Below are 13,313 nucleotides of genomic sequence, written 5' to 3'. Positions count from 1 at the left end.
ATTCCTAACCACTGCGCCACCAGGGAAGCCCAGGTCCCTTACTTAAAGATCCTCTCTATCAATTGTTACAGAAAGATAACTAATCTGGGTAGACAGGAACTAACCAACACAGTTGAGATGCTGTCCCGGAATCGACAAAATCAGGACAGACATTTCAGAATGCTTTCTTTGCGAGGCCTGTTTTGGTCTGATCACGCCTGTTGCTGCAGAGCTGATGCTGTCTGAAGCGTAAGTTGAGCAAACGTTAATCTCCGTGCATCCAGTCATTCACCTTGAGATTAAGAGGACTTGATTTTCAGAGGTAGAGGGAATAAATGTGCTTATCAAATTTTCTGCATGGAGTAGGAATACCTTGGTTTTTAGAAAAAAAAGTTAACAAGAAAAACTCAACCCAGAAAATTAAAATATTGTTCAAAAAAGTTTTTGAAGGAGCTATAACAAGGTGATTGCAATCGTCCTTATAATAGTATAGCTTTGAGTATCTGACCTTCTTTCCATGGTTTTCATCATGTCAGAGTTTGTACACTGGGATACTAAGGCAACCAAGAAACACACAGTAGGACTTGAACACCTAAACTAATTTTATGAATGCCAGCAACCAGATTTCCTTTACCTTGTGTTATATAAAGCCCAGAGACCAGCATTTACATTCTACTTTGGTTTATATTTTGAACACTGTTTTCACTTTATAGAGAATGATGGTTATGAATGTATGCTAGATATAACTGTATATGGAGTTACATGATGTACTGTTTATGTAAAAGATGTAAGATGTGTGCATCCATGTATGGGGAAGAAAGTGTGTGTCTGTTTTAAAAATGTAAATAGGGCAACAGCTACCAAAGAAAAAAAATCTCAAAGAACAAACAATAACAACAAACAATCTTGATTATATGTGAATTAATATTAAAGGCTAAGTTTTCTGGATTTTTTTCCAGAAAAAAACAGACATGTAAAAAAGTCTAATTGACATCAGAGATTTATTGAAAATGCCATTGTTTTTGCTCTGGCACTTTCTACAATGAGTGTCCTTGTCAGTCAGGGGCCTGGGGAAGCAGGGACGTCTGGGAAAGAGGGCGCAGATGTGAGTAATAACGGTGACAGGGGCTGGTCAGGAGACTCATGGGGGTCCGGAGGATACCAGTGCTGGGAAGCAGATGGGTCCACTTAAGGTAATCAGTCAGAAACTGGGCAATTCAACTCCATAAATATGCATCAACTCAAACTCTGGTGAACAATGCAGTCAAACCCCTGCCTTCACCATTTCAACTTGTAGCCTGGGCACAACAGAAAAACTGAGGTCTTGTTCCTCAGCCTTGACAAAAATGCTTGGAAGCCCTCCATGTCAAACCTTGAGTTCTATCAGGCCATTTCGGCTCGTTTCTGGCTTTGGGCGCTTGGCTGTAACTGACTGAGATGCTTGGCCAGGACTCCTGCCCCCTGGTGCCCAAACCCTTTGCCTGGTGGGTCACTGACTCCATGGCCCCCAAGGCTCCTCACCTGATTTCTCCTTTCTCCTCTCAGAGGCTGGAACCTGTTTGCCTACAAGACCTTCCTGAGCCTCTACCGTCTGGTCTTTGCCTCCCCCCCTCAGCCCTCCCCATCCCTCTTCCTAGGTGATCCCGATCCTGGCTCCTAAGCCTTTCCACACTGAATCATGAAAAGGAAGATCTCCAGGAGTGCAAGGTCTTCAACACTGTAAGCTTGGTCAAAGCTGGAATGTGCCTGTGAAGTTCAGTGCTGCTTGCCCAGCGGCCAACAGTGCCCACACGTGCTTGGCACACAAGAGACATGAACAGAAGAATAAAAAATGAAAGTAAGCTGAAAATGTATTATTTATCCCGAGTAGGAAACTGAGAAAGATTTTTAATATGGATTGAAACAAAACGTGTTTCTGCTTAATCATCAGCTTATTAGAACATTTTAAAAATGAAAAAGTTTATCTATTTATAATTAAGTGAGATTTAAATCCTAAGTATAATATTTCACGCCGGCCTCCTCAGTGTGTCTCAAACACATCAAGCAGCCTCCCACTCTAAGGCCTTTGTATGTGCTATTCCCTCTGCCTGGAATTTTCTTCCCTCAGTCACTGCAAGGCTCATGAGTTTTCTTCTTCCACGTCTCTGCTCAAATGTCACCACAGCAGAGAGGCCTTTTCCTGACTCCCTATCCGAAATAACACCATCCCATCAACTCTAGATCCTTTGCCTTGCTTCATTTTCTCCTCACCTGACATCCTGCATTCTTGGGTCCATTTCTGTCTCCTCCCACTGGAACTGTATAAGCTTCACGAGGGAACACCTTTCTTTTCTTCACTACTGTATCCTCACTCCCTGGAATGGTGCCTGGTATAAGGCAGGTGCTCAGTAACTATTTCAATGAATGAATGACTGAAGGCAGACACTGAAATCGGATGCTTGAAACTATGATCTTGATCAGTACTTCATTTCAATGGAGTAACCATTATTGTTGGACCATATAAGAAATTATGAAAGCAAACAGCCTATTGCATTTAATTTTGCTGCATTTAACTACAGACTAAACTTATGTTTATAAACTTCTTATATTGGAGTACATTTTCCTCTTATTTACCCTTTTGATCCCCATTAACCTATTCTAAAATATGTTACTGCTTACTCTGTAATATTTTATCTGCAGGGTAAATAAGACAGACAGGGCTTCCCTGGTGGCGCAGCGGTTAAGAATCCGCCTGCCAATGCAGGAGACATGGGTTCGAGCCCTCTTCCCAGAAGATCCCACATGCCGCGGCGCAACTAAGCCCGTGTGTCACAACTACTGAGCCTGAGCTCTAGAGCCCGCGAGCCACAACTACTGAAACACGTGGGCCTAGAGCCCATGCTCTGCAACAAGAGAAGCCACTGCAATGAGAAGCCCGTGCACCACAACGAAGAGTAGCCCCTGCTCGCCGCAACTAGAGAAAACCCGCGCGCAGCAATGAAGACCCAACACAGCCAAAACTAAACAAACAAACAAATAAATAAGACAGAACGTCTGCCTCCTACACCCACATAATGAATCATAGAAGTACAGAGCCACGTTACGTATAGCAAATGCAGACCTCTTCAAGCACACTCATGTTTAATCTTTATTATTATTATTAATTAATTAATTTATTTTTTTAAACAGCAGGTTCTTATTAGTTATCTATTTTATACATATTAGTGTATACATGTCAATCCCAATCTCCCAAATCATCACACCACCACCCCTACCCGCCGCTTTCCCCGCTTGGTGTCCATACGTTCGTTCTCTACATCTGTGTCTCTATTTCTGCCTTGCAAACTGGTTCATCTGTACCATTTTTCTAGGTTCCACATATATGCGTTAATATACAATATTTGTTTTTCTCTTTCTGACTTACTTTACTCTGTATGACAGTCTCTAGATTCATCCACATCTCTACAAATGACCCAATTTCGTTCCTTTTTATGGCTGAGTAATATTCCATTGTATATATATACCACATCTTCTTTATCCATTTGTCTGTTGATAGGCATTTAGGTTGCTTCCATGACCTGGCTATTGTAAATAGTGCTGCAATGAACACTGGGGTGCATGTGTCTTTTTGAATTATGGTTTTCTCTGGGTATATGCCCAGTAGTGGGATTGCTGTGTCATATGGTAGTTCTATTTTGAGTTTTTCAAGGACCCTCCATACTGTTCTCCAAAGTGGCTGTATCAATTTACATTCCCACCAGTAGAGCAACAGGGGTCCCTTTTCTCCACACCCTCTCCAGCATTTGCTGTTTGTAGACTCTGTGATGATGCCCATTCTAACTGGTGTAAGGTGATACCTCATTGTAGTTTTGATTTGCATTTCTCTAATAATTAGTGATGTTGAGCAGCTTTTCATGTGCTTCTTGGCCATCTGTATGTCCTCCTTGGAGAAATGTCTATTTAGGTCTTCTGCCCATCTTTTGATTGGGTTGTTTGTTTTTTTAATATTGAGCTGCATGAGCTGTTTATTTTTTTGGAGATTAATCCTTTGTCTTTTGACTCATTTGCAAATATTTTTTCCCACTCTGAGGGTTGTCTTTTCATCTTGTTTGTAGTTTCCTTTGATTTGCAAAAGATTTTAAGTTTCATTAGGTCCCATTTGCTTATTTTTGTTTTTATTTCCATTACTCTAGGAGGTGGACCAAAAAAGATCTTGCTGTGATTTATATCAAAGAGTGTTCTTCCTATATTTTCCTCTAAGAGTTTTATAGTGTTGATTACTGCAGCTTTGTAGTACAGTCTGAAGTCATGGAGTCTGATTCCTCCAGCTCCGTTTTTCTTCCTCAAGACTGCTTTTGCTATTCGGGGTCTATTCTGTCTCCATACAAATTTTAAGATTTTTTGTTTTAGTTCTGTAAAAAATGCCACTGGTAATTTGATAGGGATTGCATTGAATCTGTAGATTGCTTTGGGCAGTATAGTCATTTTCACAATATTGATTCTTCCAATCCAAGAACATGGTATATCTCTCCATCTGTCTGTGTCATCTTTGATTTCTTTCATCAGTGTCTTATAGTTTTCTGAGTACAGGTCTTTCACCTCTTTAGGTAGGTTTATTCCTAGGTATTTTATTCTTTTTGTTGCAATGGTAATGGGAATGTTTCCTTAATTTCTCTTTCCGATCTTCCGTCGTTAGGGTATAGGAATGCAAGAGATTTCTGTGCATTAATTTTGTATCCGGTAACTTTACCAAATTCATTGATTAGCTCTAGTAGTTTTCTGGTGGTATCTTTAGGATTCTCTATGTATAGTATCATGTCATCTGCAAACAGTGAAAGTTTTACTTCTTTTCCAATTTGTATTCCTTTTATTTCTTTTTCTGCTCTGATTGCTGTGGCGAAGACTTCCAAAACTATGTTGAATAATAGTGGCCAGAGTGGACATCCTTGTCTTGTTCCTGATCTTAGAGGAAATGCTTTCAGTTTTTCACCATTGTGAGTGATGCTTGCTGTGGGTTTGTCATATGTGGCCTTTATTATGTTGAGGTAGGTTCCCTCTATGCCCACTGTCTGGAGAGTTTTTATCATAAATGGGTGTTGAATTTTGTCAAAAGCTTTTTCTGCATCTATTGAGATGATCATATGGCTTTTATTCTTCTATTTGTTAATATGGTGTATCACATTGATTGATTTGTGTATATTGAAAAATCCTTGCATCCCTGGGATAAATCCAACTTGATCCTGGTGTATGATCCTTTTAATGTGTTGTTAGATTCTGTTTGCTAGTATTTTGTTGAGGATTTTTACATCTATATTCATCAGTGATATTAGTCTGTAATTTTCTTTTTTTGTAGTATCTTTGTCTGATTTTGGTATCAGGGTGATGGTGGCCTCATAGAATGAGTTTGGGAGTGTTCCTTCCTCTGCAATTTTTTGGAAGAGTTTGAGGAGGATGGGTGTTAGCTCTTCTCTAAATGTTTGAGAGAATTCACCTGTGAAGCCATCTGGTCCTGGACTTTTGTGTGTTGGAAGATTTTTAATCACAGTTTCAATTTCATTACTTGTGATTGGTCTGTTCATATTTTCTATTTCTTCCTGGTTCAGTCTTGGAAGGTTATACATTTCTAAGAATTTGTCCATTTCTTCCAGGTTGTCCATTTTATTGGCATAGAGTTGCTTGTAGTAGTCTCTTAGGATGCTTTGTATTTCTGCAGTGTCTGTTGTAACTTCTCCTCTTTCATTTCTAGTTTTATTGATTTGAGTCCTCTTCCTCTTTTTCTTCATGAGTCTGGCTAATGGTTTATCAATTTTGTTTATCTTTTCAAAGAACCAGCTTTTAGTTTTATTGATCTTTGCTATTGTTTTCTTTGTTTCTATTTCATTTATTTCTGCTCTGATCTTTATGATTTCTTTCCTTCTGCTAACTTTGGGTTTTGTTTGTTCTTCTTTCTCTAGTTCCTTTAGGTGTAAGGTTAGATTGTTTATTTGAGATGTTTGTTGTTTCTTGAGGTAGACTTGTATTGCTATAAACTTCCCTCTTAGAACTACTTTTGCTGCATCCCAAAGGTTTTGGATCATCATGTTTTCATTGTCATTTGTCTCTAGGTATTTTTTGATTTCCTCTTTGATTTCTTCAGTGATCTCTTGGTTATTTAGTAACGTATTGTTTAGCCTCCATGTATTTGTGTTTTTTACATTCTTTTCCCTGTAATTGATTTCTAATCTCATAGCATTGTGGTCAGAAAAGATGCTTGATATGATTTCAATTTTCTTAAATTTCCTGAGGCTTGATTTGTGACCCAAGATGTGATCTCTCCTGGAGAATGTTCCATGTGCACTTGAGGAGAAAGTGTAATCTGCTGGTTTTGGATGGAATGTCCTATAAATATCAATTAAATCTATCTGGTCTATTTTGTCATTTAAAGCTTATGTTTCCTTATTAATTTTCTGTTTGGATAATCTGTGCATTGGTGTAAGTGAGGTGTTAAAGTCCCCCACTATTATTGTGTTACTGTTATTGTGTTATTGTGTTAAACTGCTATTAGCACTTGCCTTATGTAATGAGGTGTTCCTATGTTGGGTGCATATATATTTATGATTGTTATATCTTCTTCTTGGATTGATCCTGTGATCATTATGTAGTGTCCTTCCTTGTCTCTTGTAACATTCTTTATTTTAATGTCTATTTTATCTGATATGAGTATTGCTACTCCAGCTTTCCTTTGATTTCCATTTGCATGGAATATCTTTTTCCATCCCCTCACTTTCAGTCTGTATGTGTCCCTAGGTCTGAAGTGGGTCTCTTGTAGACAGCATATATATGGGTCTTGTTTTTGTATCCATTCAGTGAGCCTGTGTCTTTTGGTTGCAGCATTTAATCCATTCACGTTTAAGGTAATTATCGATATGTCTGTTCCTATTACCATTTTCTTAATTGTTTGGGGTTTGTTTTTGTAGGTCCTTTTCTTCTCTTGTGTTTCCCACTTAGAGAAGTTCCTTTAGCATTTGTTGTAGAGCTGGTTTGGTGGTGCTGAATTCTCTTAGCTTTTGCTTGTCTGTAAAGCTTTTGATTTCTCCCTCGAATCTGAATGAGATCCTTGCTGGGTAGAGTAATCTTGGTTGTAGGTTATTCCCTTTCATCACTTTATATATGTCATGCCACTCCGTTCTGGCTTGTAGAGTTTCTGCTGAGAAATCAGCTGTTAACCTTATGGGCGTTCCCTTGTGTGTTATTTGTCATTTTTCCCTTGCTGCTTTCAATAATTTTTCTTTGTCTTTAATTTTTGCCAATTTGATTACTATGTGTCTCAGCATGTTTCTCCTTGGGTTTATCCTGTATGGGACTCTCTGCACTTCCAGGACTTGGGTGGCTATTTCATCTCCCATGTTAGGGAAGTTTTTGACTATAATTTCTTCAAATATTTTCTCGGGTTCTGTCTTTCTCTCTTCTCCTTCTGGGACCCCTATAATGCGAATGTTGTTGCGTTTAATGTTGTCCCAGAGGTCTCTTAGGCTGTCTTCATTTCTTTTCATTCTTTTTATTCCACCATTCTGTCTTCCAGGTCACTTATCTGTTCTTCTGCCTCAGTTATTCTGCTATTGATTCCTTCTAGTGTATTGTTTATTTCAATTACTGTATTGTTCATCTCTGTTTGTTTGTTCTTTAATTCTTCTAGGTCTTTGTTAAACATTTCTTGCATCTTCTTGATGTTTGCCTCCATTCTTTTTCCGAGGTCCTAGATCATCTTCACTATCATTATTCTGAAATCTTTTTCTGGAAGGTTGCCTATCTCCACTTCATTTAGTTGTTTTTCTGGGGTTTTATGTTGTTCCTTCATCTGGTACATAGCCCTCTGCCTTTTCATCTTGTCTATCATTCTGTCAATGTGGTTTTTGTTGCACAGGCTGCAGGATTGTAGTTCTTCTTGCTTCTGCTGTCTGCCCTCTGGTGGATGAGGTTATCTAAGAGGCTTGAGCAAGTTTCCTGATGGGAGGGACTGGTGGTGGGTAGAGCTGGCTGTTGCTCTGGTGGGCAGAGCTCAGTAAAACTTTAATCCGCTTGTCTGCTGATGAGTGGGGCTGGGTTCCCTCCCTGTTGGTTGTTTGGCCTGAGGCGACTGAACACTGGAGCCTACCCGGGCTCTTTGGTGGGGCTAATGGCGGACTCTGGGAGGGCTCACGCCAAGGAGTACCTCCCAGAACTTCCGCTGCCAGTGTCCTTGTCCTCACAGTGAGACAAAGCCACCCCCCCGCCTCTGCAGGAGACCCTCCAACACTAGCAGGTAGGTCTGGTTCAGTCTCCTATGGGGTCACTGCTCCTTCCCTTGGGTCCCGATGCACACACTACTTTGTGTGTGCCCTCCAAGAGTGGAGTCTCTGTTTCTCCCAGTCCTATCAAAGTCCTGCAATCAAATTGCACTAGCTTTCAAAGTCTGATTCTCTAGGAATTCCTCCTCCCGTTGCCGGACCCGCAGGTTGGGAAGCCTGATGTGGGGCTCAGAACCTTCACTCCAGTGGGTGGACTTCTGTGGTTCTCTAGTTTGTGAGTTACCCACCCAGTGGTTATGGGATTTGATTTTATTGTGATTGCGCCCCTCCTACCATCTCATTGTGGCTTCTCCTTCGTCTTTGGATGTGGGGTATCTTTTTTGGTGAGTTCCAGTGTCTTCCTGTCGATGATTTTTCAGCAGTTAGTTGTGATTCCGGCGCTCTCCGAAGGGGTAGTGAGAGCACGTCCTTCTACTCTGCCATCTTGATCCAATCTCCCCTTAATCTTTAAGTGGATCCTCTAAGCAGGGCTTTTGACAACCTGGTAGCCAAAGTGCATTTATGAATTAATGCTTTTAAAGCCACCTACTACTCAATCATGGATAACTCTATTGAAAAGTTTTTTTTTCCTGTCTAATGGGAAGTTCCAAGATGATACCGTGGAAAAATATACATCAAATGTGGGCATGTGTCATGATACATTTTAGATATCAGATCCTAAAGTTTGGCTTCCCTGCTAAGTCAGAGCACCCAGAAAAGTATACATACACTTGTCATCAAAATGGATATAAAAGGATTATAAACAAGGATCAGAATAATTGAGGCTGTGGAGGGTCAGTGGTGATCCAGAATGTCCAAAGAAAATTGTGTGGGGCACTGAACAGTGGTTGGATTCTTAGATTTTTTTTTAAGCCTCCCAAGCAAGATTTAAACTTTATTCTTTAGTTACTGAAACATAAGGCAGAATCTCCTGCTGTTCTTACTCACGTCTGAACTGTTACTAAAGCTTTACAGTGAAGCCCCAAGGCCTCTCCCTCTCTCACCAGAAGCTGGATTTAGCAAATAAGATCCCTGGTCTGGAATCAGAAAACCACTCCCCTGGTCTTAGGAAAGTTACTCAACTTCTCTGAGTCTCAGTCTTCTCACCTTTTAAATACAGATAATAATAATATGTATATCATAGGTCATTGTAAATATTAAACGACATAATACACAAAAGTGCTACGATGAAGACTTGTGATTTAGTATGCACTCAATGAATTAATATTAATGATTACTTCTTCCACATTCTTTTTATACATTAACTTTTTCTCTCATTTCCTTTTCCTTTGTTTTTCCCTTACCACAGAGCCCAACTATAATTATTATTTGCAAGTATTTATTGAGCATCCATCAATTACCATTAAACAAAAGAAGAGTCAATACGTTTGTCAGGATTTACTAAGCAATTATCAGAAGCAACGGGCTGGGAGAGACTGTGTACTTGGTCCCTGCCCTGTGGGTACACAATCACACAGCCATGCAGTCGGGTTGTTCTTCCATAGCTTGGGGCAACACTGCTGTAGAATTGCTGATGATGGCTAACCTTGACAGAGTAAAGACCTGCAGTGTTTGGATTCTCAGGAAGCCCATTCCCATCTGGGAGCCAGAGGCTCCTCCGTAAGTGTTTCCTGGGATGGGGGGGTGGGAGGGGGTTCCTTTCTCTGCCTCCTAGAGTCCCTGAGCTCCGGAGAACAGGCTCTGTGAACTCTGGGGCAATGACTCTCTCAGGGCTGCTTCTGAGAAGTGGGCCTATCTAGAAAAAGGCTGTGCGAACCAGAGACATTGGGCTCAACTCTAGCTGGACAGCAAGCCGCGGAAGCAGTTTCATGGGACCCCCTCTGCTCTTTTCCTGCTCACACCTTTGTTCTACCTGATCTGCTCCCCACCCCTTACCACACCCTTCACAGGACTAGCACTCCCAGCCTTCACATTTCTACTTCATCCACTCTGACATGTTGACAATTGCCTGAAGGAGCCTTGTCTTCTCTCCTTCATTTAGTACAGGCAGGGCGGCTTCCTCTGCCTTTAATATTCTGCTTGGCCCAGCTCCTATTTGTCTTCCAGACTCAGCCCAGGTGCCTCCTCTGGGCAGTCTTCCTTCGTCCCCATCCTACACCAAGGTGATCCTCTGTGCGCCCCTGGGGTTTCAGTGCTTGTAGCCATCGTGGTCCTCAGCAGTGAGTGTGTAGCTGCCACGACTGCCTACTCTCCTGGAGGTGCTTTGAGAGGAGAGACCAGGTTTCTTTGTTTAATCTCTGCGTCCCTAACACAGCACAGTGTCTGATGCTTAGCAAGTCCTCAGACAATGTCAGTGGAACAAATTAATTAGAATCTCCGCTACATTTCTCCCTACACACTCCGTCTGCAAGTGAGCTGCCGTCTGCTCTCCCTAAATAGTTCGATAAATTCATGCTGATAAAGTGTGCACTTTCACCCAACTCCTCGAGTACTGGAAAGACTAATGTCTATTTGGCAATGAAAGTTTTGTAAGAAGCCTTGGAGGAAAGAGATGATGCATGTCTGAAAATTCAGTAATGACTCTGATCCGTGGTTACTGCCGCATCTCTCCTGGATTCCACTTATAAAGAACTCAGGGCCTCTGAACTACTTAGGAAAGTGGTAAAATTTTTTTAATGACTAGAAATGACCCTGTATTACCCTACATTCTTGTCAGATGAAATAAAAGAGATATTGTGAATGAGCAAACAAAACAAAACAACCACCGATTTGATTCACATACTCTCCAGCCTCCAGTTGGGGAGAAACAACCTGTTTGTTTGTTAGTTTTTTAAAATAGTGTGGACTTCCAAATGTTTCTTTTTTCTTTCCTGAGATAATATGTCCAGACATCACATGCTACGTTGCCATAGGCAGTAATTACAGAAATGAATCCCAAAGAAGAATATTCGCGGGGTATCAGTGGCTGTTCGACTTGACTTCTGAGAAATCCATAGGGAGGTCCTCGGCTGAGTAATAGTGAGGATTTATTGAACACAAAACACTTCCCCGCAAACAACTAGCACTATTGTATCCTTTAATTTTCTTCAAAATAAACTCTTCCACCTACCTTTGCTTCAGGGTGCCCTTGGTATTGATGGCTGTCGTTCCATGAATGACAACGGGTAGAACTGGGGGACTCCAACTCCAACCTACTTTCCAACAATATCACCACCTAGAATTTGTGAAATAAATGTAGAAAAAATGGCTTTAAAAGCTTGAATTTTTGTGGAAACCTTCAAAGATGAGCATAAAAATATGCAGTGAAAACAGAATGGTTGAAATAATTCTTGTATCCCTGGAATACCTCCAAGAAAATGCCCTAGGACTTCCCTGGTGGCACAGTGGTTAAGAATCCTCCTGTCAGTGCAGGGGACACGGGTTCGAGCCCTGGTCTGGGAAGATCCCACATGCCATGGAGCAACTAAGCCCATGCGCCACAACTGCTGAGCCTGTGCTCTAGAGCCTGCGAGCCACAACTACTGAGCCCACGTGCCACAACTACTGAAGCCCGAGCGCCTAGAGCCTGTGCTCCGCAACAAGAGAAGCCACTGCAATGAGAAGCCCGCGCACCGCAACAAAGAGTAGCCCCCGCTCGTCACAACTAGAGGAAGCCCACGTGCAGCAACAAAGACCCAACGCAGCCAAAAATAAATAAGTGAATAAATAAATTTATTAAAAAAAAAAAAAGAAAATGCCCTAAAAATGTCACCATAAAGAGATAAACATTATCACTATCAGCAAAGAAAATTTACATAAAATTTTCTAAAGTATAAGAAGGGCTTTGCCCAGCTAAGAGGTGGTGTAATTATTGTAAACAACAGGTATGGGCTGTAGTAACAGACCAAGATCAAATTCTGTTCCCTCACTTAGCAGCTGCATAACTTTGGGCAAATTACTTAACTCCATGAAGCCTATCTTTTCTATCTTTAATTTGGATTCCTGACTGCCTCATAAACTTATTGTTAATTCATTTGTGCAATTATTAAGTGATTATTTATTGAGCTATTACTAGAAACCAGACACGATGCTGGGTGCTAGAGATTCAGTAATAAGATACAATGTTTTCCCTCAAGGATTTCATTGTCTAGGAGCAGAGACAGTTGAATAAATAAAATAATTGCAATACATTGTGATACCTGCCTTAATACTGGTAAGTTCAAGGTAGTACAAAGGAGAAAATGATGAGTCCATGTAGGTCCATCAAGGAAGGCTTCAAAAAAGAGATGAAGTTTAAGTATCCCCTAAGGTTTAACAGAAGAGCTGAGGTAGGGAATAGAAAGACATTGAATGCAAACACAACGGAATGCTCAATGGCATGATGTGAGAAACTTCGAAACTTCAAGAGTTTAGGAAGCATCAAGTGGCTCAGCATGTCGATACATTTAAGTATCAGGAGAGGACTGGTGACCATCCGGATGAGAGGGCTTAGCGAAGTAAGGATGACACCCAGGTTTCTGTAGTGGGTGACTAAGTTGAGGCTGATGCCTTACTGAGGGACCTAAGAGGAGGGACATTAAGAAGAAGGGATGATGAAGATAACGAGGCAACTTTGGGACAAGGTGACTGTGAGGGTTCTGTGAAATGTCTGGATGAAACGTCTTGTAAGCAGTTTAATGTACTGGTCTGGAGCTCAGAAGAGAGAACTGACCTGGAAATTCAGGTCTGGAGCCCAGAGCCTCATATGTAAGACCAGACGAGCACTTGGATCTTTTCTCCCACACAGGCTGGCCTCAAGGAAAATGAGGAAGTCTGAGTTGTGGGGCTGGTGTCCAAGGGGGAATCCATGCTTCAGTTCGTAGTCTTGGGGGGAGGAGTTGTAAGCTTGAGAAACCCTGTGGTCCATCTTTAGAGCAAAACTGCTGTCATAATCTGCCAAATCCCACAAGTACCGTCAAAATTATTCGTTATTCGCTTTCACTTCTTTAACATTTTGAACACAGACCATAGCAATACCTCTTAAAAGCCTCGTCTCTTTCCCATTTATGTCCCTCTCATCACAAACTGCTCCTCCAACCCTCATACATGTCCTGAGAAGCCTTCCTCGAC

General features: G+C 41.2%; 1 protein-coding gene and 2 long non-coding RNA genes across 5 annotated transcripts in view; all 3 read right to left on the bottom strand.

Annotated features, from left to right (window-relative positions):
- LOC309615376 overlaps positions 1 to 13,313 on the bottom strand; it is a 515,886-nt gene that overhangs the window by 85,899 nt on the left and 416,674 nt on the right. The window lies entirely within an intron of this gene.
- The window catches only part of CRH (corticotropin releasing hormone), a 435,535-nt gene that overhangs the window by 37,983 nt on the left and 384,239 nt on the right, over positions 1 to 13,313 (bottom strand). The gene's annotated exons all lie outside the window — the stretch shown is intronic.
- The window catches only part of LOC309615364, a 226,510-nt gene that overhangs the window by 47,597 nt on the left and 165,600 nt on the right, over positions 1 to 13,313 (bottom strand). For 2 of the 3 annotated variants that reach the window (XR_014236769.1, XR_014236770.1), the window contains exon 3: positions 11,335 to 11,439. This is a non-coding gene — a long non-coding RNA (uncharacterized lncRNA). Of the gene's footprint in view, positions 1 to 356; positions 8,767 to 11,334; positions 11,440 to 13,313 lie in introns of those variants that run through there. The other variant, XR_014236768.1, reaches the window with a different exon arrangement.

This window comes from Balaenoptera borealis, assembly GCF_965194805.1.
Source record: "Balaenoptera borealis genome assembly, chromosome: 17".
NCBI lineage: Eukaryota > Metazoa > Chordata > Mammalia > Artiodactyla > Balaenopteridae > Balaenoptera > Balaenoptera borealis.
This window is presented reverse-complemented; position numbering and strand designations above follow the sequence as displayed.